Source organism: Balaenoptera borealis (genome assembly GCF_965194805.1).
Source record: "Balaenoptera borealis genome assembly, chromosome: 1".
Classification (NCBI taxonomy): domain Eukaryota; kingdom Metazoa; phylum Chordata; class Mammalia; order Artiodactyla; family Balaenopteridae; genus Balaenoptera; species Balaenoptera borealis.
The window spans coordinates 47,644,016-47,664,779 of NC_138860.1; the positions used below are offsets into that span (position 1 = coordinate 47,644,016).

The 20,764-nt window shown below is 42.2% G+C and overlaps 1 protein-coding gene across 4 annotated transcripts in view; it reads left to right on the forward strand.

The window, feature by feature from the left end:
• Positions 1–20,764, forward strand: part of NMNAT2 (nicotinamide nucleotide adenylyltransferase 2) — a 211,025-nt gene that overhangs the window by 73,007 nt on the left and 117,254 nt on the right. The gene's annotated exons all lie outside the window — the stretch shown is intronic.

Here is a 20,764-nt window from a genome sequence, read left to right on the forward strand (position 1 = left end):
CTCTACGATAATGCTTAACACAGACTGCCTTGTGACATTTACTTTTACCTTTACTACTTCAAAACTGCTTTTAGATGGCTAACAAAAACAACATGATAATATTTGTCAAAGCTCATTGAACAGTACACTTAAGATGGGTTTATTTTATTACATGCAAATTATACCTCAATAAAATTGAATTTAAAAGAAAGGTACAGTAAAAGCATAACAGAATAAAAATTAACAGATGGGAAAATTGGGATGATGGGAAAATAAAATAAATTCAGGGGTAAAGTTAGTATAAAAAAATGTATGCCATAAATTTCCATGGGCTAAAATTTGCCTCTGAGCAAATTTTCCAGCAGCCAAAGGAAGTAGGGAATTATGACCAGAGAAATAGAGATTTTCCTAGCTCTGAAACCTAAAAAAAAAATCTTTCATGGGCCCCTATGAAGAGAATACTATTTACTCTAAGGGACAGCTTTCTCAACAATAACCCTATGTTAAGCCCAGTAAGGCGTTTTTTAGGGCTGTTTCTTATAACATCTCTTAGTTCAAGTTGCTGGCAGAACATCAAAGTACAATTAAGAAAACAGTTCCATAAAGGACTAAAATAGTGCAGCTCAAGAGCACAGCTTTCTAATGGTTTGGCTAGATTAGGAAATAAAATTTAAAATAACTATAGAAATGGATGGACTGCTTATCCTTCAAGAAATCCTTTGAATTAATATGAATATATCATGAGTATATCTTTTATTAACAGTTGAGAGTTCAAGGCTATAGCATCTGTGGCCAGGTCCTAGAGTTCAGGTAACTTCTGTTACCAATCAAGGGCAGACCGTCGTTTTTGAAGCTCTGTTGTTAGGTGCATACACAGTTATAATTGTTACGTCTTCTTGAACTGACCATTTTATCATTATGTCATGTCTCTCTTTATCCCTGATAATATTCCTTGATCTGAAGTCTACTTTATGTGAAATTGATATGGCTCCTCCAGCTTCCTTTTGGTTATGTTTGCAGGTGTGTCTTTCTCAATCCTTTTACTTTTAACCTATCTGCGTTTTTATATTTAAAAACCTGTGGGTTTCTGGAAGATAGTATAGAATTTGGTCTTTTTTAAAAAAAATCCAATCTGACAATATCTTTTTTTTAAAATAAATTTATTTATTTGTTTATTTATGGCTGCGTTGGGTCTTCGTTGCTGTGCACGGGCTTTCTTTAGTTGTGGCGAGCGGGGGCTACTCTTCATTGTGGTGCGCAGGCTTCTCATTGCGGTGGCTTCTCTGGTTGCAAAGCATGGGCTCTCGGCGTGTGGGCTTCGGTAGTTGTGGCACGCAGGCTTCAGTAATTGTGGCTTGTGGGCTCTAGAGCGCAGGCTCAGTAGTTGTGGTGCACGGGCTTATTTGCTCCACAGCATGTGGGATCTTCCCAGACCAGGGCTCGAACCTGTGTCCCCTGTATTGGCAGGCAGATTCTTAACAGCTGCACCACCAGGGAAGCCCAGTATCTGTCTTTTTAACTGGTGTGTTTAGACCATTCACATTTAAAGTGATTATTGATATGGTTGGATTAAATCTTACCATCTTGCTTCTTGATTTCTATCTGTTCCAATTGTTCTTTGCTTACATTTTCTTTTTCTACCTTCTCTATGTTTAATTAGAATTTTTTTTGCAATTCTATTTTTATCTCCTTTATTGATATATTATTTATATTAGTGATTCTCCTAGGGTTATAATACACATTTTAAAATAATCTGAGTCTATCTTAATATTATATCACTTCTAGTGAAATGTAAGTACCCTTATAACACTGTATTCCCAACACCTTCCCGTTCTTTGTGCCATTGTAGTTATATTATTTCACTTTAACCTATGCTAGAAACATATAACTCCTCGTTACTCTTTTTGCTTTAAACAGTGAGATACCTTTTAGGACAATTAAAAAATTTTTTTTAAGTTTATTTCCTTTGTTCATTTCTTTATGTTCAAGTTTATGACCCATACTATATTTCTTCTGCCTGAAGATTTAACATTTCTTATAGAGTAGGTCTGCTGGTAGTGGATTTCCTAAGGTTTTTTTTTTTTTTTTTTTTGTCCGAGAAAGTCTCTACTTCTCCATCACTTTTTATTTTCCCCCTCACTCACTTTTGAAAGCTATCTCTGCTGGGTATAGAATTAAGGGTTGATAATTTTTTTTGCTTTCAGCCCTTTAAAAATAATGCTCCATTGTCTTCTTGCTTAAATGGTTCTGAGAATAAGTCTGCTGTAACTCTTAGCATTGTTCCTGTGTAGGTGATGTGTCTTTTTCTCTGGTTGCCTTTAAGATTTTCTCTTTGAGCTTTTTGGATCTGTTGCAGTTTGGTGTCTCTCACTAATTTGGGACAATTTTTGATTGCTATTTCTTTGAATAGTTCTTTTGTGCATTCTCTTCTTAGTTCTGGGATTTTTTTTTTTATTCCAAATACTTACATATCTAATATTGTGTATTTAATATTGTCTCACATCTCTCAGATTCTCTAGTCTGTCATTGTTGTTTTTTTACTATTTCTCTTTGTGTTTCAGTTTGGTAATTTCTATTGACCTATTTTCAGGTTCACTGATTTACTGATTCTTCCTTCAGCTATGTCAAGTCTACCGACGAACTCATAGCATTTTTTATCTCTGCTCCTGTGTTTTTGATTTCTAGTATTTTCATTAGATTCCTTCTCATAGTTTTCAACACTCTGATGAAATTATCTATCTGATCTTCAGTGTTATTTGCTTTTTCCATTAGAGCCTTTAGCACATTAATCATAGTTATTTTAAATTACTAATCTGATAGCTCCAACATCTGTATCATTTATGAATCTGGTCCTAATGATTGCTTTTCTCTTCAGGCTCTGTTTTTCTTTGCCTTTTTGTATGCCTTGTAATTTTTTGTGGAAGGCCAGACATATATAATACAGTAGATAATGAGGTGAGTCCAATATTTTTTAATGCTTGAAGATGAGCACTCCTTTCCTTTTACACCTTTAGTATGGGAAGTTTATGTTAATCTAGTTGAAGTTGGGCTGTGTTTGAAGTTTGTTGTTTCTGTGGTTACCCTTAGTGCACCAAAGTCTTCAAATTCCTCTAACAGTAACTTCTGTTTATGGTATAGGCTGATTTACAAGAAGGTTTTGTCAAAGTCTGTTCTCTGCTTGACTTTTAATCTTCCTGATTGTATTTGAGTCTCCATTTGCACTGCTCCTCAGAGAGAATCTGCCTTTTGCAGCTCTCCCAGCTGTATGCCAGTGTTATTTTTACTTGATACTTGCTAGTGTGGAGAAGGTAGGTGTGGGGAGGAGTCATTATCTGATGTTCTGATTAAGTCTCAGTTGTAGGCAGGCACTATCAATCTGGAACTCAGGGTGTGGCTTTCTCAAGTGTTCTTAGCCCTCCTCCAGATGCAATGTTGTGACCAGCATGCATTCCTGTCCCTTCACTAGAGGTAGAGCTTTTCTTCTTTGTTTCTTTCCTATTCCCTTACTCCAGCTTCAGTAAATTTCCACCAGTGCCCTCAGACTATTGTTTTGTTGTCTTTCCTTCTGAATATTTTCTTCTTAGATAGCAGAAGGGAGACTGAATTTTAGCAGTTGCTATTGTCTTCCTCTCCCAGCTAGCACCATGAGGGGAACTTTCTCCCTGATTTGTCCTGAAAAGCTTTGGTGGGATTCCTGGAGGAAAAATCTGCAAAGAGAGCCTTACTTTTTTTTTTTTAAAGAGCTCCTGACTTATTTATTTATTTATTTATTTTATTTTTTTGGCTGTGTTGGGTCTTCATTTCTATGCGAGGGCTTTCTCTAGTTGTGGCAAGCGGGGGCCACTCTTCATTGCGGTGCGTGGGCCTTTCACTGTCGTGGCCTCTCTTGTTGCGGGGCACAGGCTCCAGACGCGCAGGCTCAGTAGTTGTGGCTCACAGGCCTAGTTGCTCCACGGCATGTGGGATCTTCCCAGACCAGGGCTCAAACCTGTGTCCCCTGCATTGGCAGGTAGATTCTCAACCACTATGCCACCAAGGAAGCCCGAGCCTTACTTTTGACAATAAACTGAGCAGAATTGGACTCTTCTTATGAAGGTTAAGGCTTCCAAACAGTTCTCAGGCCTGAAGATATGACCACTCTACCTCAGTATGAAGGGGACTGATGGAGCTCCTATAGACAGGGCCATGATGTTTCTTGGAAAATATCTTCCAAGACTTGTCTTTACTCTACCTACCACACAGTCAAATGCATCTTCAAGATCATGAAGTTCAATATGGAGGAACAGTGGATCCCAGGTTTGGATTTCATGAAACAGCAAAATTAAAACAAAAATAATTGGGAGAATCAACATCAGGTTCTCAATTTTTTATTTTTCAGACCAAAAAGCACCCATTTGCCATCCCATTATTTCAATATGAAAGGATGTTTAATATCCCCCTCCCCCCAAAGTACAAAGGATGTACTCGTGGAATAGTGAACAGTCCTTTTATTTGAAATAAATTTAGCCTGATTAATAAACTCAATAAAGTGAACTTAATTTTTTATCTTTATCATAATAGATCAATGGATGCTTAGTTATGGACCAGCACAAGCCCTCAGCCTAGCACTCATGGGTTTACTGTAGAGCTTGGCTGCCTTTTCATGTAGTTCTGTCTTCTGTATTTCTGTTGTGAGCTCCTGGAAAGCAGGATTATGTCACATTCATCTTTATTTTTCTAACTTAACCCTCAAATATAGCCCACTTAATAGGTGTTCAGCTAATAATAATGATTAATATTAATTATTAATACCATACTATATTGTTATACAAATACATTAATGTTAATTATATGTGTGTACATATATGGTGCAATATACATACATATATATATATATATATATGGCTAATAAATGTTAGCTGAATTGAACTGACATTGTGGCATGCTCTCCCAAGCACTCCTTAGGTCTTCTCCCAGTGCCTCCCTAAATCTATCTGGAAGGATAGGAATTTATTTTAATTTTCTTTCATCTCAATAGCATTTAGTGAGTGCCCACTTTGAGAAAGGAATTTCTTTTTAGATACTGTGGGAGATAAAAGGATAAATAAGAGATAAATAAGCCCTTCGGTGGTTTATAATTATTATGTACACAGGTATTTGTAATACTAAGCAGAGTGTGATCAATGACCTAATTATGAGCACAGAGTGCCATGGGAACTGAGAAGAAAGTATTCTTTTTTTTTTTTAATTTTTATTTATTTATTTTTGGCTGTGTTGGGTCTTCGTTTCTGTGCGAGGGCTTTCTCTAGTTGTGGCAAGCTGGGGCCACTCCTCATCGCGGTGCGCAGGCCTCTCACTGTCGTGGCCTCTCTTGTTGCGGAGCACAAGCTCCAGACGCACAGGTTCAGTAGTTGTGGCTCACGGGCCCAGTTGCTCTGCGGCATGTGGGATCTTCCCAGACCAGGGCTTGAACCCGTGTCCCCTGCATTGGCAGGCAGACTCTCAACCACTGCGCCACCAGGGAAGCCCCAAGAAAGTATTCTTGTGCCCATTTATTCAAAATACTCTGAATGGCTGCTTGGTTCTGTTTTTAAGGTGGAGGGAGGAGAATAAGCACGCACTTTGCTTTTGATGGACAGTAGTAAAGAAATAATACTACCAAGTCATAAAGAAATAACAGAGGGATGTGTAAAAAGCATGATGGTCCAGGAACTCAGAGAGGGAAACAGTTACTTCCTCCTGGGGATAGGGGAGCGGCAGGTGGTCAGAGAAGTGATTAATGATGACCTGGGGAAAAAAGGGAAGGTTTCACAGAGGGGAAAGAAAGAGTTGTCCTTGAGGCTGGGTAGAACTTGGATGAATGTGGGGGAGGGAACAGCCTGGGCAAAGGCTTAGAGGGCGGAATGTGCAGGTGTACGGAGGGTGAATGGAGTGGAGGGAATGGGGAATAGAAGATATGCCTGGAGAGCCTGGTCAGAATTAGGTTGTGCTGGCACAGAGCAGGTGCTTAATAAATAATTGTCAAATGATGGCATAAGTAAATGGCAGTGTCAGGCATGGGTTGTTATTTTGTTTATTTCTTTTGGTAGGTAATGGTGCAGAATTTTGAATAGGAAGATGGTATAATCGTATTATCATGACAGCTCTGTGGAGAACAAGGCCGACCATGGGCAGGGCCGTGAATTAGGAAACCGTGGTGATTGTCTTAAATGGCCTCCATGCCCCTAGTCCTGGAAGGCCTGATTCTCTGCCTCTGTAAAAAGCAAGGCTGGAATGCTTCCCTCTTTTGAAACGTTTGTGGGTCAGTGAATGTCAACACTCAGGTTAAACGCAGGGTGTGTTTAAACCCACACTGGGAACATCAACACACATCCTGTTCCTAAAGAGAGGAATAAGGTCTCCTAGTTGCACTTGTGTCAAGGTTAGTGTGGCTCCCAGGAAGGACCGGGGAGGTGACACATAGTGTGACTGTCAGCCCTGAAGTTTGTCGAAGCCTCTAAAAGTCCTGGGCTTGGTGATTCTTGTCTTTGCTTCCTAGAGGGAAGATGGAAAACCATCTGATGTCCCTCTCTTCACGCTCCTCATCTACTCTGTATTGACATCAATAAACAGTGAAATCACAGGATCCAGATTAAGTAAATCTATTTTCCTTGCATTTGGCACAACACAGTTTGAAAATAAAAAAACAAATCAAATGCCCTGAAAACAAAATGAATGCAAATTAAGGTCTGAAGAAATCTGTCAGCATCTGCACATTTTATTTTGCTTTCTTCTCCCCTTTAAATTAAACTAACACCATTTTCCGAAGCTCAGATGTGAATCACAGCCCCTTCTGGAATGAATGATTATGGCTGTGGCCTAGTTTAAGTAGATGATCCTCCACAAGTGGGGGGAAGAGAGGCTCTCCTCAATGAGGTAGGAGGTGCTGAGGATGCAGCCTCTTGAGGGCAGACTGCCAGGTGAGGAATTGACCAGGTAAGGATGCCTGGAGCCAGGGGAGTGAAAACAGACACCTGGAGAGCCTATTTTTCCTTTTGATGAACCCATCATTGTGTTTTTAAAATTTTGTTAAAGCTTCTTGTTAAAATTCTTAAATGGTACTATAGTGTATGATTAGGAATGTGGGCTCAGGGTTAGAAAGAACTGGTTCAGACCCTCATCCCTAGATGTGTGACCTTGGGAAGAGTTACTTAAATTCTCTGAGCTACAGCTTCCTTCCCTATAATTTGGGGACAGTAACACCCAACACCTGGAGTATTGCATCAGGGTTATATGAAATAATATATGAAATGTATTTAGCAAAGAGGCACATAGTGAGCACTTAACTTATTGTTTAAAAGGAGTAAAGTCCAACTATCTCAAAGGAGAAGTCAGAGGCCTTAGAATAAGCAGAGACCCTTGTGGACACTTGTTCTTTCCTTGGTGACTGGAATTTCATGGCTGTTCTGAAGCTTTTCCCCCAGCGGTTGCAGAAGAGGCCAAGAGGGCCAAGAGGGCCCTGTCAGGCTGGTCAGACAGCTACCCCATGATAGTCAGATTCTGTTACATCTATGCTCATTCTCTGTCCACTGGGAATCTGGTGCATTAAGCCCACGTAAAAGGGCCGTTTGCAATCAGTCTCCACCTATAGGACCACAGGTACCTGCCTCACATAGAGTGTACCGATTTTTAAAAAGAGCCAGACATTTCATTTGGCAATGTTCAAACTTTTCCTGTCAAGGATTACCAGAAGTGACTATCTGAAGAGCATAGTGGGGTGAGCAGAGAAGCTACCCTTGACTGGAGAGTATGACCCAGACCCCCCTCATCCAACCTAGAGCTGAGTGCCTCAGTAAACATCCCAGGCACGCTGGCCCCATAGCTCTGTTTAGAGCCTGTCAGCTCCAGGGATGGGACATCTGGGCCTGGACTCTACAGCTTCCTGGGGTTCCTCATGGAACCTAGAATATGAAAGACATTTGTGCCCTCTGGTTCACAAGGAGAATCCATGGAGGGTCTCTCCCATCTCCAGGATCTGGGGGATTAAACTTTGATATTCATTCCTGCCCCATTTCCCAGGCTAAGCTGCTCAGATGGCATCAGGGCCAAATTCTTTTTAATGTCATAGAGTATCTTTTTTTTCTTTTTTAAAAAATATTTATTTATTTATTTTTGGCTGTGTTGGGTCTTCGTTTCTGTGCGAGGGCTTTCTCTAGTTGCGGCAAGAGGGGTCCACTCTTCATCGCGGTGCGCTAGCCTCTCACTGTCGGGGCCTCTCTTGTTGCGGAGCACAGGCTTCAGACGCGCAGGCTCAGTAGTTGTGGCTCACGGGCCCAGTTGCTCCGCGGCATGTGGGATCCTCCCAGACCAGGGCTCGAACCCGTGTCCCCTGCATTAGAAGGCAGATTCTCAACCACTGCGCCACCAGGGAAGCCCGAGTATCTTATCCTTATAGCAACATCCCTTTAAACCCAGCTATTCAGCTTGATCACTTTCCAGGATCACACTTGATGATCTTCATTTCCAAAATCTCCTTGGAAATTATCTAGCTGTTAAATTAAAGGGAGCCGGCATTTTTGCTCTTTTGTTTGCAGAAGGTAAACATTGAAGAAGAGGATAAGGAACCAAGCAATTCTGCAGTAAGTTCTGAATTTTTGTCTCACTAAAAAGTCTACTTTGTTTTGAGGAACAGGAAGGACCTGGCTTTCCATCTGCTGTTCTGCACAGGTGGCCGCACGCAGACAACATGAGATTTTATGTAGTTGAAGGCTGAGTCTTGTTCTCTGTCTCACTCTTCCAGCCCCGTCTTGGAGCCTTGCTTTCACTCCCTCACTCCATCTCCACCACCTGGCTTTGCTGTTCCCTTCTCCTTGACTTTCTTCTGTGACTTTCTGTACTGTGGAGTTTATTTCTCTGCCATCACTGTTTCTGCTTCTGCCTTCTTTCTTTCTTTTCTGTGTCTCTATTTTTCTGGTTTGCTAAATATCTCTCCCCTATTTTTTTCACTAGCCAATGCCCAGCAGCCTAGTTCCTTGAGAAGCATGCCTTTGTTTCTGGAGCCCCTTACCTGTTCCAGATGGTCTCCTGAAGCTGCCCCTGTTTCTCCAGAGAAGCAGGCATAGCGTTCATAGCTCACTTCTTGTTTCTTTAATACCGTGGATCGTTGCAAAGGGGAGAAGAAATTTCGGGAGCACAGCAGCTCCCCCTTTCCTTGCCCTCCAGTTGCAAGCAATCTCAGCAGAACTTAGAACACCCCAGAGTTTCAGGCCTTTTAAACTCCTTGGATTTACAGTTTCAGGAAGTTTGCCTCATGACCCAGGTGGCTGAAAGCATCAATCAAATCCCTCCCCACCCCCCAACCCCCAACCCCCTGCCCCAAACTTCACTTTTTTTTTCTTGTGGAGAGCATGGGGGAATCCACACTGAAATATTTATCCAGACAGTTCACTCTTCCTAAGTAAAAATACACTCTAGGCACTGTGGTCAAGTGACATGTATTCACTCACTCACTGATTCAGTGGGTATTTACTGCCCCCCCACTGCCGCCATCCCCACCCCCCCACCCCGTGTGTCTGGCATGCTGTGAGGCTCTGGGGACCCAGTGGACAATACACTGGGCTCTGCAGGAGCTGTCCGGCCTGCCTACCGCCCGAGGGGATGGAAGCTCAGGCAGGGATTTGGCTCTTTACAGCATCAGTATTACTGTGAACGCACCAGTGTCCCATTGTTCTAATTTTCCTGCCAATACTTGAGATGCAAGAGGCAGCACATATTTTTCTGGGGATTTAATTTCATTCCCCCAAGATGAACAAATCCCAGCCTTTCCTTCCCCTCCACCACACCTCTTCCTCTTCCTCATTTCTTCTCTCCCCAGCGCACTTGGTGGCTCCAACAGCCAAAGACTGGCCAGGCTCCAGCGCGTTCATGGAGGTTTTTCAGTTTTCTTTTCAAGGAAGGGTGAAGTGGAAAAGAAGGGGGACGGAAGTTACAACGACTGAGTTTCTGCTCTGTGTCAGATTCTGTGCCTGATGGTTTTCCAAATTCATTTCATTTAACCCTTATTCTCAGCCTACCTGTAAGGTAAATAATATCATTCCCACGTTAATGAAGAAGAAATGGAAGTTCACAAAAGGTCAGACAGATTGTCCAAGAGCAGACATTTAGTACCTCACAGAACTGTGCCTGGAACCCAGGTCTGTCTGAATCCAGAAGTCAGGTTCTTGCCACTACAGTGTGTGTGTGTGTGTGTGTGTGTGTGTGTGTGTGTGTGCATGTGTGTGGTGGGATGTACTGGGAGAGGGTAAATTGAGTGGTCTGAATCATCCCAGTTTCTTTTTCTCCCACCTTGAGTCTTGGACCTGAAAGAGTACCTTGCTGCTCTGCTGCTTATCAGGGTAGAGCCGCGTGTCGTGGACGGATGAGGCATTAAGAAATGAGGCATCTGGCTGTCTCCCCAGAGGGACTTCTGTGCACTTTCACGTGGCTTAGTGGGCTCCAGAGCCAGACTGCCTGCTCTTGCATTTGCTAGCTGTTACCTTGGGCAAGTTACTTAAACTGTTTGTGCTTCAGTTTCCTCTTCTGTAAAGGGGATAATAATAAAAATACTGTCCTTGTTCCTAGAGTAGTCAAATTCATAGAGACAGAAGGTAGAATGGTGTTTGCCAAGGACGGGAGAAAGGAGGGGAATGGGGAGTTGTTATTGAATGGATACAGAGTTTCAGTTCGGGAAGATGAAAATGTTCTGGAGATGGATGGTAGTGATGGTTGCACAACAATGTGAATGTACTAAATGCCACTGAATTGAAAATGGTTACAATGGTAAGTTTTATGTTATGTGTATTTTGCCACAGTTAAAAAAAAAAAAAAGGTACCTTCCTCAAAGGATTTGGGGGAGAATTGAACAAGCTGCTGTGTGCTCAGCACTTAGAACAGCCCATGTGGTAAATGCTCCATAAACAGGAGATCTTGTATGCTCCAGCCCTGGCCTTTTCCAGGGAGGTCCCCGGGGCCAAGGGCAGAGTCTTACAGGGCACGCCTGTCACCTGGCTCAGGGTTGCCGTGAGAAGGGGTCTCACACCTGGTTTCTGGAGAAGTTTGTGGTTCGGCAGCTGTCAGGACAGGGGCTGGAGACTGTGCATGTTAATGGAAGAGCCCCCGCTGCCCGTGTCGAGCACCAGGGTTATAAATGGAGCGCTGCTTGCTAAATTGCCCCATTTTGCACAGACTCACTCCATGAGTTGCGGGCTGTGACACGAGGCTGAATTTGGTAGTTAAGCTAGAACAAAAGAATTATGAACCCAGGGACGAAAACATCCAATTAAATGGCATCAATACAGTATGTCTGAAAAGAGAATGGTGTTTTAATGTTTTCATTGGCCTTGCCCACAAATATTTATGGAGTGTCCATAGGGAAGGGAGAATGCAGAGTGCTTAGGGCTCTGGTCAGAGGACAGCAAGGTGGCGTGTAATGGAACAGAGGAGGGAAAGCAGACACACACCCTAGACGCCCCTGTGTCATGCTGGATCTGGGGACAGGAGTCCCTTCAGACTCCCTGCCTGTAATTCTCCCCAAACATCCCAATTTATTTCAGAACAGCAACGTTTATTGTGTGGTGTACAGAGGGCTCTGGGAGCTCAGGAGGGAGCAGACAACCCCGTCCTGGGCAGGGAGCAGTCAGGAGAAATGGGACCCTTCCTAGTCCACTGCAGGCACGATGCTCCCCCAGTTCTGAGCCCAGAGGACAGACAGCTCTCCGAGGCCCTTCCAGCTCAGGGGCCTAAGACTTACTGTCTATTCTTGTGCTTCCCAAGCACAGATTTCTGTTTTGTTTTGTTTCTAATTTCCAAGTGAATACTTTTATAAAAGACAGTAAAGATTAATTACTAAATTCATTCAATAAATAAATAAAAAATAATTTAGACAAATGAAGTAAGAAGCAAAGAGTGCAAAATACAAGGCCACTTTTAAAATTTTGATGTCCGGCAGACTTGAATGTACCTAGTTAAATTGCTATAAAAGTTTCTAGATGCTTACTTTCCATTCTTTGTGCTTATCATGTCATAGACTAGTGACAAAATGGCTGTGCCCCAACACTGGCTGGGGAGACCCCATTTTGTATTCCACTGCTTTAGATTACTGGTCCCCGGAATGGGGTGCCAAGGCAATCCATTGGGGTGCAGGAAGAAAATACTGACACTTCTGTTTATATTTCTGTTGCATCCTCTTTTTTTTTTTTTGCTATTTGGATTTCTATCCTACAACACTATGTTAGTTCCAGGTGCACAACATAGTGATTCAGTATTTCTATACATTGTAAAATAATCACAATGATAAGTCTAGTTACCATCTGACACCAAAGTTATTACAATATTATTGACTACATTCCCCATGCTGTACATTTCATCCCCCAGACTTAGTTATTTTCTAACTGGGTAAGTTTTACCTCTTAATCTCCTCCACTTGTTTCATTCATCTCCTCCACCCGCCTCCCCTCTGGCAACCACCTGTTTGTTCTCTGTAGCTATAAGTCTGCTTCTGTTTTGTTATGTTTGTTCATTGTTTTTTGTTTGTTTTTTAGATTCCACGTATAAGTGAAATCGTACAGTATTTGTATTTCTCTGTCTGACTTATTTCACTTAGCATAATACCATCAAGGTCCATCCTTGTCGTTGCAAATGGCAAGATTTCATTCTTTTTTATGGCTGAGTAATATTCCATTGTGTGTGTGTGTGTCTCTCTCTCTCTTTTTCTCTCTCTCTCTCTATATATATATAGAGAGAGACACACACACACACACACACACACACCACGATTTCTTTATCCATTCATCTATGGGCGGACACTGGTTGCTTCCATATCTCAGCTATTATAAATAATACTGCAGTGAACATAGTACATATATCTTTTCAAATTAGTGTTTTCATTTTCTTCAGATAAATACCCAGGAGTGGAATTACTGATCATATGGTTGTTCTATTTTTAATTTTTTGAGGAATCTCCATACTATTTTCCATAGTGGCTGCACCAGTTTGCACTCCCACCAAAAGTGCATGAGGGTTCCCTTTTTTCCACGTCCTGTCAGCACTTGTTATTTGTTGTCTTTTTGAGAATAGCCATTCTAACAGGTGTGAGATATCTCATTGTGGCTTTGATTTTCATTTCCCTGATGATGAGTGATGTTGAACATCTTTTCTTGTGTCTTTTGGCCATCTGTATGTCTTCTTTCAAAAAATGTCTATTCAAGCCTTCTGCCCAGTTTTTAAAACGGTTTTCTTTTTTTCTTTTTTTTTATGTTGAGTTGTATTCGTTCATTAGTTTGCATATTTTGGATCTTAACCCCTTATCAGATATATCACTTGCAAATATCTTCTCCCATTCAGTAGGCAGCTTTTTCTATCACATCTTCTTTTAATTTTTCTTTTGTGTATATTTTTAAGGCACAATAGTAAAATAAGACACATATATAATTAATTTACTTATAATGTATTATATATATTATAAGTAATATATTACATATATATTATATATGGTGAGTTGTGCTCATAATCTTTTTACTGAGAGAGTTAATGTGATCAAAAATATTTGAAGGCTACTGCCCTCAACTACCCACGTGAAAGTTATTGTTATCCCTCTTTGGAGCATCTCATCTTTCATTGACCTATTGTTTATTTATTTATTCACTTTTTCTTTTTTTTTTAACATCTTTATTGGAGTATAATTGCTTTACAATGGTGTGTTAGTTTCTGCTTTATAACAAAGTGAATCAGCCATACATATACATATATCCCCATATCCCCTCTCTCTTGTGTCTCCCTCCCACCCTCCCTATCCCACCCCTCTAGGTGGTCACAAAGCACAGAGCTGATCTCCCTGTGCTATGCGGCTGCTTCCCACTAGCTATCTATTTTACGTTTGGTAGTATATGTAAGTCCATGCCACTCTCTCACTTTGTCCCAGCCCACCCCTCCCCCTCCCCTTGTCCCCAAGTCCACCCTCTACATCTGCGTCTTTATTCCTGTCCTGACCTCCTATTATTTAAGATTTCATATATTTATGCGTGTCCTAAAATTATAATAAAACTATAAATTCTTTGAGGGCAGGAACTATTCCTTATTTAAGCTTATTTATTAAGCTGAGAAAAGCATGGCTGTCATGCCAATCACTGTGCTAGGATATGGGAATATAATGACGACTAGGAATTAATCTCCATTCTCTAAGGTGTACGTGTCTACGTTGAGGACAGAGATTTGAAAACTTATAGTTCCCCTCAATGTAACATGTGCAATCCAGTAAGCACGTGTAAGTAACAAACATGAGGCATAAAAAGTGGTTAACTCTGTTGGGAGTGGTTCTCAGAATCCACTCAGAGGAACTGAGAAGTTATTGATGGGTAACTAGGCTTTGAGTGGGTGACAGGAGGAAGCAGGATGTTTTGGCTAACATTAAGACGCAAAAGGGCGTAAAGGTCTTCACACCCATTAGGATGGCTATTATTTTTTTTAAAAGCAGCAGACAATAACAAAGTGTTGGTGAGGATGTAGAGAAATGGGAACCCTTTCTGGAACTGCACTGTCAATGGGAGTGTAAAATGGTGCAGCTGCTACGGAAAACGGTGTGGTGGTGCTTCGAAAATTCAACATTGAATTACCATATGACCGAGCAATGCCACTTCTGGGTGTATACCCAAAGGAGTTAAAGCAGGAACTCAAACAGATATTTGTACACCCACATTTATAGGAGCATTATTCAGAATAACCAAAAGGTGGAAGCAATCAACATGTCCATTGATGGACAAATGGTAAACAAATTGTGGTGTGTACTTACATACAGTGGAAAATTATTCAGCCTTAAAAAGACATTCTGACATATGCTACAGCATGGATGAACACTGAAGACATGCTGAGTGACATTAAGCAGTCACAAAAGGGCAAATGTTGTATGATTCCACTTATAGGAGGTACCTTGAGTGGTCAAAACTATAGACAAAAAGTTGATTGGTGGTTACCGGGGGCTGGGGGTGGAAGGGAATGGGGGGTTACTGTTTAATGGGCATGGAGCTGCAGCTGGGGAGGATGAAAATGTTCTGGATATGAATGGTGGTGATGGTTGCACAACGATGTGAATGTACTTAATGCCACTGAACTGTACACACTTAAAGATGGTTAAAATGGTAAATCTTATGTTATATATGTATTTTACTACAATTTTTTTTTTAACGTATAAAGTTGCAAATGACACAGTGTGTTCAGAGCATGGCATTTTCTGCACTTCACCATGGCTAGACCCAGAGTTGTGAGGAGGGAAGATAGGAGAGGTGGGAGGTGCGACTCCTCTATCCGGCATCCCTCTCTAGCTGCTCACCCCTTTTCCTCCCTACCTGGGCTGCCAGGTTTTATGATAGTCATACCTCTTTGTAGCCACTTCACCTCCACCCGTATCTGGACTCACTGAGGACTGGACGCATCCCTCCACCTTCCCCGAATGGCTCGCAGTGGCCTCTTTGGTGCTAAATCCCATGGACTCTTCAGTCTTCTGACCCTATTTTTTTTAATATATATATATATATTTTTTTTTTTTAATTTTATTTATTTATTTATTTATGGCTGTGTTGGGTCTTCGTTTCTGTGCGAGGGCTTTCTCTAGTTGCGGCGAGCGGGGGCCACTCTTCATCGCGGTGCGCGGACCTCTCACTATCGCGGCCTCTCTTGTTGCGGAGCACAGGCTCCAGACGCGCAGGCTCAGTAATTGTGGCTCACGGGCCCAGTTGCTCCGTGGCATGTGGGATCTTCCGAGACCAGGGCTCGAACCCGTGTCCCCTGCATTGGCAGGCAGATCTCAACCACTGCGCCCCCAGGGAAGCCCTTCTGACCCTATTGATCACACGCTTCTCACTGAAACTCCCCTCTCCCGAGATCTCTTTGGTGTCACTCTTCCGGTTGTCCTCCTACTTTCTCCTGGTTCCATCTCAGTTTCCTCCGCAGGTTTCTCCTTCTCTACTTGTCTCTTCATGAGGACGTTCCCCCAGGGTTCCGTCTTGGGTTCTCTGCTCACATGTTGGAGCTTCCTCCTGCTGGCTCTCATATACTCCCGCTATTGTTTACATTTCAGTGACTCCCAGATTGATGTCTCCATTCCAGATCTCTCATCTTACCATAAGATCTGGATATCCATCTGCCTCGAATGTCTTTCCGTCAGCTCACACAGTGTATCAATGGCACCACCATCTCTCCCTGTGCCCGCATCAGACTCTCCCCTCTCTCACCTCCGACATCTCTTTGGTTACTCTCTGTTCAATTCTCTCTCCTGGTTATGTGTAATGTGCATTTCCTTTCAATATTAATAATGATAATAATTTTTATAAGGCTACTATTTTGGGCCACTGTGTGCTCTTTGAAGGCACATCTTGGAATCTCTAAGGTAGCAGAGTGTTTAGCCTGTTGTATAGTAGTAAAATTAGTGAATAATAATAATGATAAAATCTAATGCTTATATGGTGCTTAGTATGTGGCAAGCACTGTTCCAAGCATGGCACATATAATAACTCACTTAATTCTAACAGTAACCTCTAAGATGGCTACTATTATTCCATTTACAGATAAAAACTGAGGTAGGGAGGTTAAGTGACCTGACCAAGGTCCACAACTTAGCGAAGCTCAATATTGAATGAATAAATGAATGAAAACATACATGGGAGAACAAATGAATGAGGCCAGAAGGATCGGTTGTAGCATATAATGATAATTTGTGCCATGTGTATAGTTATTAGATTGGGAGGTATTTCTTGGGGATCTTTCTTTTTTAAATTTATTTATTTATTATTTATTTTTTGGCTGTGTTGGGTCTTCATTTCTGTGCAAGGGCTTTTCTCTAGTTGCGGCAAGCGGGGGCCACTCTTCATCGCGGTGCGCGGGCCTCTCACTATCGCGGCCTCTCTTGTTGCGGAGCACAGGCTCCAGACGCGCTGGCTCAGTAATTGTGGCTCACGGGCCCAGTTGCTCCGCGGCATGTGGGATCTTCCCAGACCAGGGCTCGAACCCATGTCCCCTGCATTGGCAGGCAGATTCTCAACCACTGTGCCACCAGGGAAGCCCGGGGATCTTTCTAAATAGACACTAATTGTTTTGGCAGTTGTAGTTTGACCCAAGTGTAACGATGTATCAGAGAGAATAGGAATCTGACATATGTGATCAAAAGAAAATAAGAGGATAAAAGATTGTTGATGGAGAGGGAAAGCAAGTTGGCTGGCCCAAGGTGTTATTTCATTTGGAGATATGAGTCAGGGGCGGTTTGTCTGCAGTCTGTGCCTGCAGAGTGCTACTGGCATCCTGCCTCATCCAGTCCTTGCTACACAAACATCGTGACCAGTGTCCCCCAGGGAGCTGAATCTCTGGGGTTTATATAGCACAATGTCCTGGACATCTATCGGGGGCTGCTAGCCACCTGCCATTGCCCCTTATTTATTTATTTATATAAATTTATTTACTTTATTTATTTACTTTTGGCTGCGCTGGGTCCTCGTTGCTGTGCGCGGGCTTTTCTCTAGTTGCGGCGAGCGGGGGCCACTCTTTGTTGCGGTGCACGGGCTTCTCATTGCAGTGGCCTCCCTTGTCGCAGAGCATGGGCTCTAGGCCGGTGGGCTTCGGTAGTTTTGGCACGTGGGCTCAGTAGTTGTGGCTCGCAGGCTCTGGAGCACAGGCTCAGTAGTTGTGGCGCATGGGCTTAGTTGCTCCATGGCATGTGGGATCTTCCCGGACCAGGGCTCAAACACGTGTCTCCTGCATTGGCAGGCGAATTCTTAACCACTGCACCACCAGGGAAGCCCCATTGTCCCTTATTTTAAAAACCTATTCTTCATACCCACATCTTCTTTATCACGTTAGAGCCTAGTTACTACAAACTACCGGTTACACATTTCCTAATCTAGAAAAACGATGCTGCCTGGACCCGTTGGCTGTCTTCCTCAGTTCCTAATCTTCCTGAGCTTCCTCTCTGTTTCCATAGGGCTCTGTGCTCCAGTTCTGTGGTCCTGCATCACCACTGAGAAAGAACAGCAATGAGCAGGGTTCTTCTCACGCCTTCACTGCCCTCTACAACCAAATAAACATTAAGACACCTCCATTTTTCCTGCTATTCATGTTTTTTTCCTTTCTCCCAGCTAAAAATAAACCCGTGAATAGACTGCCCACTCTTATTCATAGGCTCTCAGAACTATCAGGAATCGTCAAGATCTGCTGGTTCAACCTCTTCATTTTATTTTATTTTTTATTATTATTATTATTTTTTGGCTTAAATAACAGAAATTTATTTTCTCACAGTTCAGAAGACTGGAAGTCCCAGGTTAAGTTCTGGCAGGGCTTGCTTTCTGATGAGAGTTCTCTTCCTGGCTTTCAGATCGCCTCTTTGGCTTCACATGGCCTTTCCTCTGAGCATGGACAGACCAGACAGAGAGACAGCTCTCTGGAATCTCTTCCCCTTCTTATAAGGACACCAGTCCTATAAAACTAGGGTCCCACCCCTATGACCTCATTTAACCTTCATCATCACCTCACAGGCTCTGGCTCCAAATATAGTCACATTGAGGGTTAAAGCTTCAACGTATGAATTGCGGGGTGGGGTGGGGGTAGGGCGACACAAACATTCAGTCCATAACACACAGGTTACCAAAGGACTTTTCTTCACAAGTATCTTCCTTTACCACTTACAGAAATCAGACATGGCTTTAGATTCCATTTATCATATTTTAGGCTGGTTTAAAACTTTTCAAAGAATTCTTCTCTACTGCCCCTGCAGGACTAATCCCTGCCTTTTCTTTGCATCTGCTAGAACTCTCCTGCCCAATAACAATTAGTTCATAATTCAACCTCTTCATTTTAAATATGAGCAGATGGAAGTCTAGAGAAGGCTGAGGACCCTGTTCGTGGGGGTGCAGGAAAACCTTTGTCAGGCTCTGGGGGACATGGGAGACGAAATCATTCTCTCCTCGCCTAAATTTCTCCCTGCAGCTCCTACTTATATATAACAAAACAATACTGTAAATTGATTGTAATCCTTTCCTGTGATTTCTCCTTTTATTTTTCTATTTAGAGAAGTAATTTTAAAAATCTACTCTGTTTCATTTCTTCTCTGCTGGTTCTCTTCTCCAAAGTATGGTTTGACACAGAAAAATGAAAGAATGTGTGTGTTTTTTCTCTTCTCTTCCAATGGTTGTATGTAAATGGGGGGGTTGCCCAAAGGATACCTGAGGAAAGATGAAACTTTGGAGTCTGCTATTCCTGCAAGCTCTACCCGCTGTGCTCCGGTGATGAAAATCACTTTGGGGGCAATCATTGAAGCATGGTGTTAGTTGTAAATATCTGTTTACACATCCATTTTACCCAACACATCATGAGCCTTTGAAGGCACAGACTATGTCATATTCCTTTTTGTGTTCCCAGGACACAGCACAATGTCTTACACATAATACATGCTCAATAAATGATTACAGGATTAGTAACTGAGTGCAATTATCAGCCTGGCCACCCATTCAGGGATTATCCTCCCCTAATAGAGAAGACTACTTAAAGGAAATGGCCTTCGAACTGAGCTTTAATGGGAAGAAAAACAGCATGTGATAGCAAGAGGAAGAAGGTTGTTTTTATGCATGTGGAACAAGCCAGACAAAAGCTTGGAGTGGGAGATTAAAATTACTAGGTTGCCCATCAGGAAATTAAACAGCCTATCCATTCATTAGAGAAAGAACAAATGACAGGCCTTGTGCATTACCAGACTGTTAATAAGCAAGAGCCAGACTTGCTCTTATGAAAAGCCAGACTCTGAATGTCATGTTACCCAGCCGTCTCAAGCCACTCATTCTTAAAATCTTACTATTCAAAATTCGGACAGTTACACAGGGTACTGGTGGTGCTGGCATAAGGGTTTACAATTGCTCTTTTATAACTGTCTCCGTCCTATTTTTCAGGCTACTGAGATGGCTTATATTTGCTCAGATGATCTCATGCAGAGATCAGCAAAGCCATGTCACCCCTAACCCTAACCTTTACCCCAAAGTGGAAGCATTGTTGGATGTGTTGGGGGGACCTCACAGTAAACTCACTGACCTTTTCCAACTGGAGGCCCTGCCTTTAAGACTTCAATCCACTTCATTGGCCATGTTGAAATTGGTCCGCCAGGGTCAAATACATCTTCCTAAGGGAAAACATGTCTAAGATGTGGGTGGAGTGATAAAAGGGTGTAACAAATTTTGAGTGTCTGTTGAGTACCCCAATCTGCGCTTGATGCTTTTACATCTCATTTTTCCTCATAACAGTCCTGGGAGAGAGGTGTGACTCCCCTTTTATGGATAATAAAGCTAAGTTTCAGAGAAATGAAATAATCTTGCTTGAGGTCACATAGTTAAGTGATGGAGCCAGAATCAAACACAGGTCAAACACAGGTAAGCCTGTGATCCTTCCAACATACCATACATACAACAACTGTTATAAAAATATCTGAGGCCAACAAATAACCCAGTTTTTAAAATGGGCAAAGCGTTTGAATTGACATTTCTCCAAAGAATATGTGCAAATGGCCAATTAGCACATGAAATATGTTCAACATTACTAGTCATTAGGAAAATGCAAGTCAAAACCACAATGAGATACCATTTCACACCCACTAGAATGGCTATGATTTAAAAAGAGAGACAGTAACAAGTATTGGTAAGGATATGGAGAAAATGAAACCCTCGTACATCGCTGATGGGAATGTAACATGGTACAGCTGCTTTGGAAAACAGCCTGTCCCTTCTTCAGAAAAGTAAACATAGAGTTACCATATGACCCAACAATG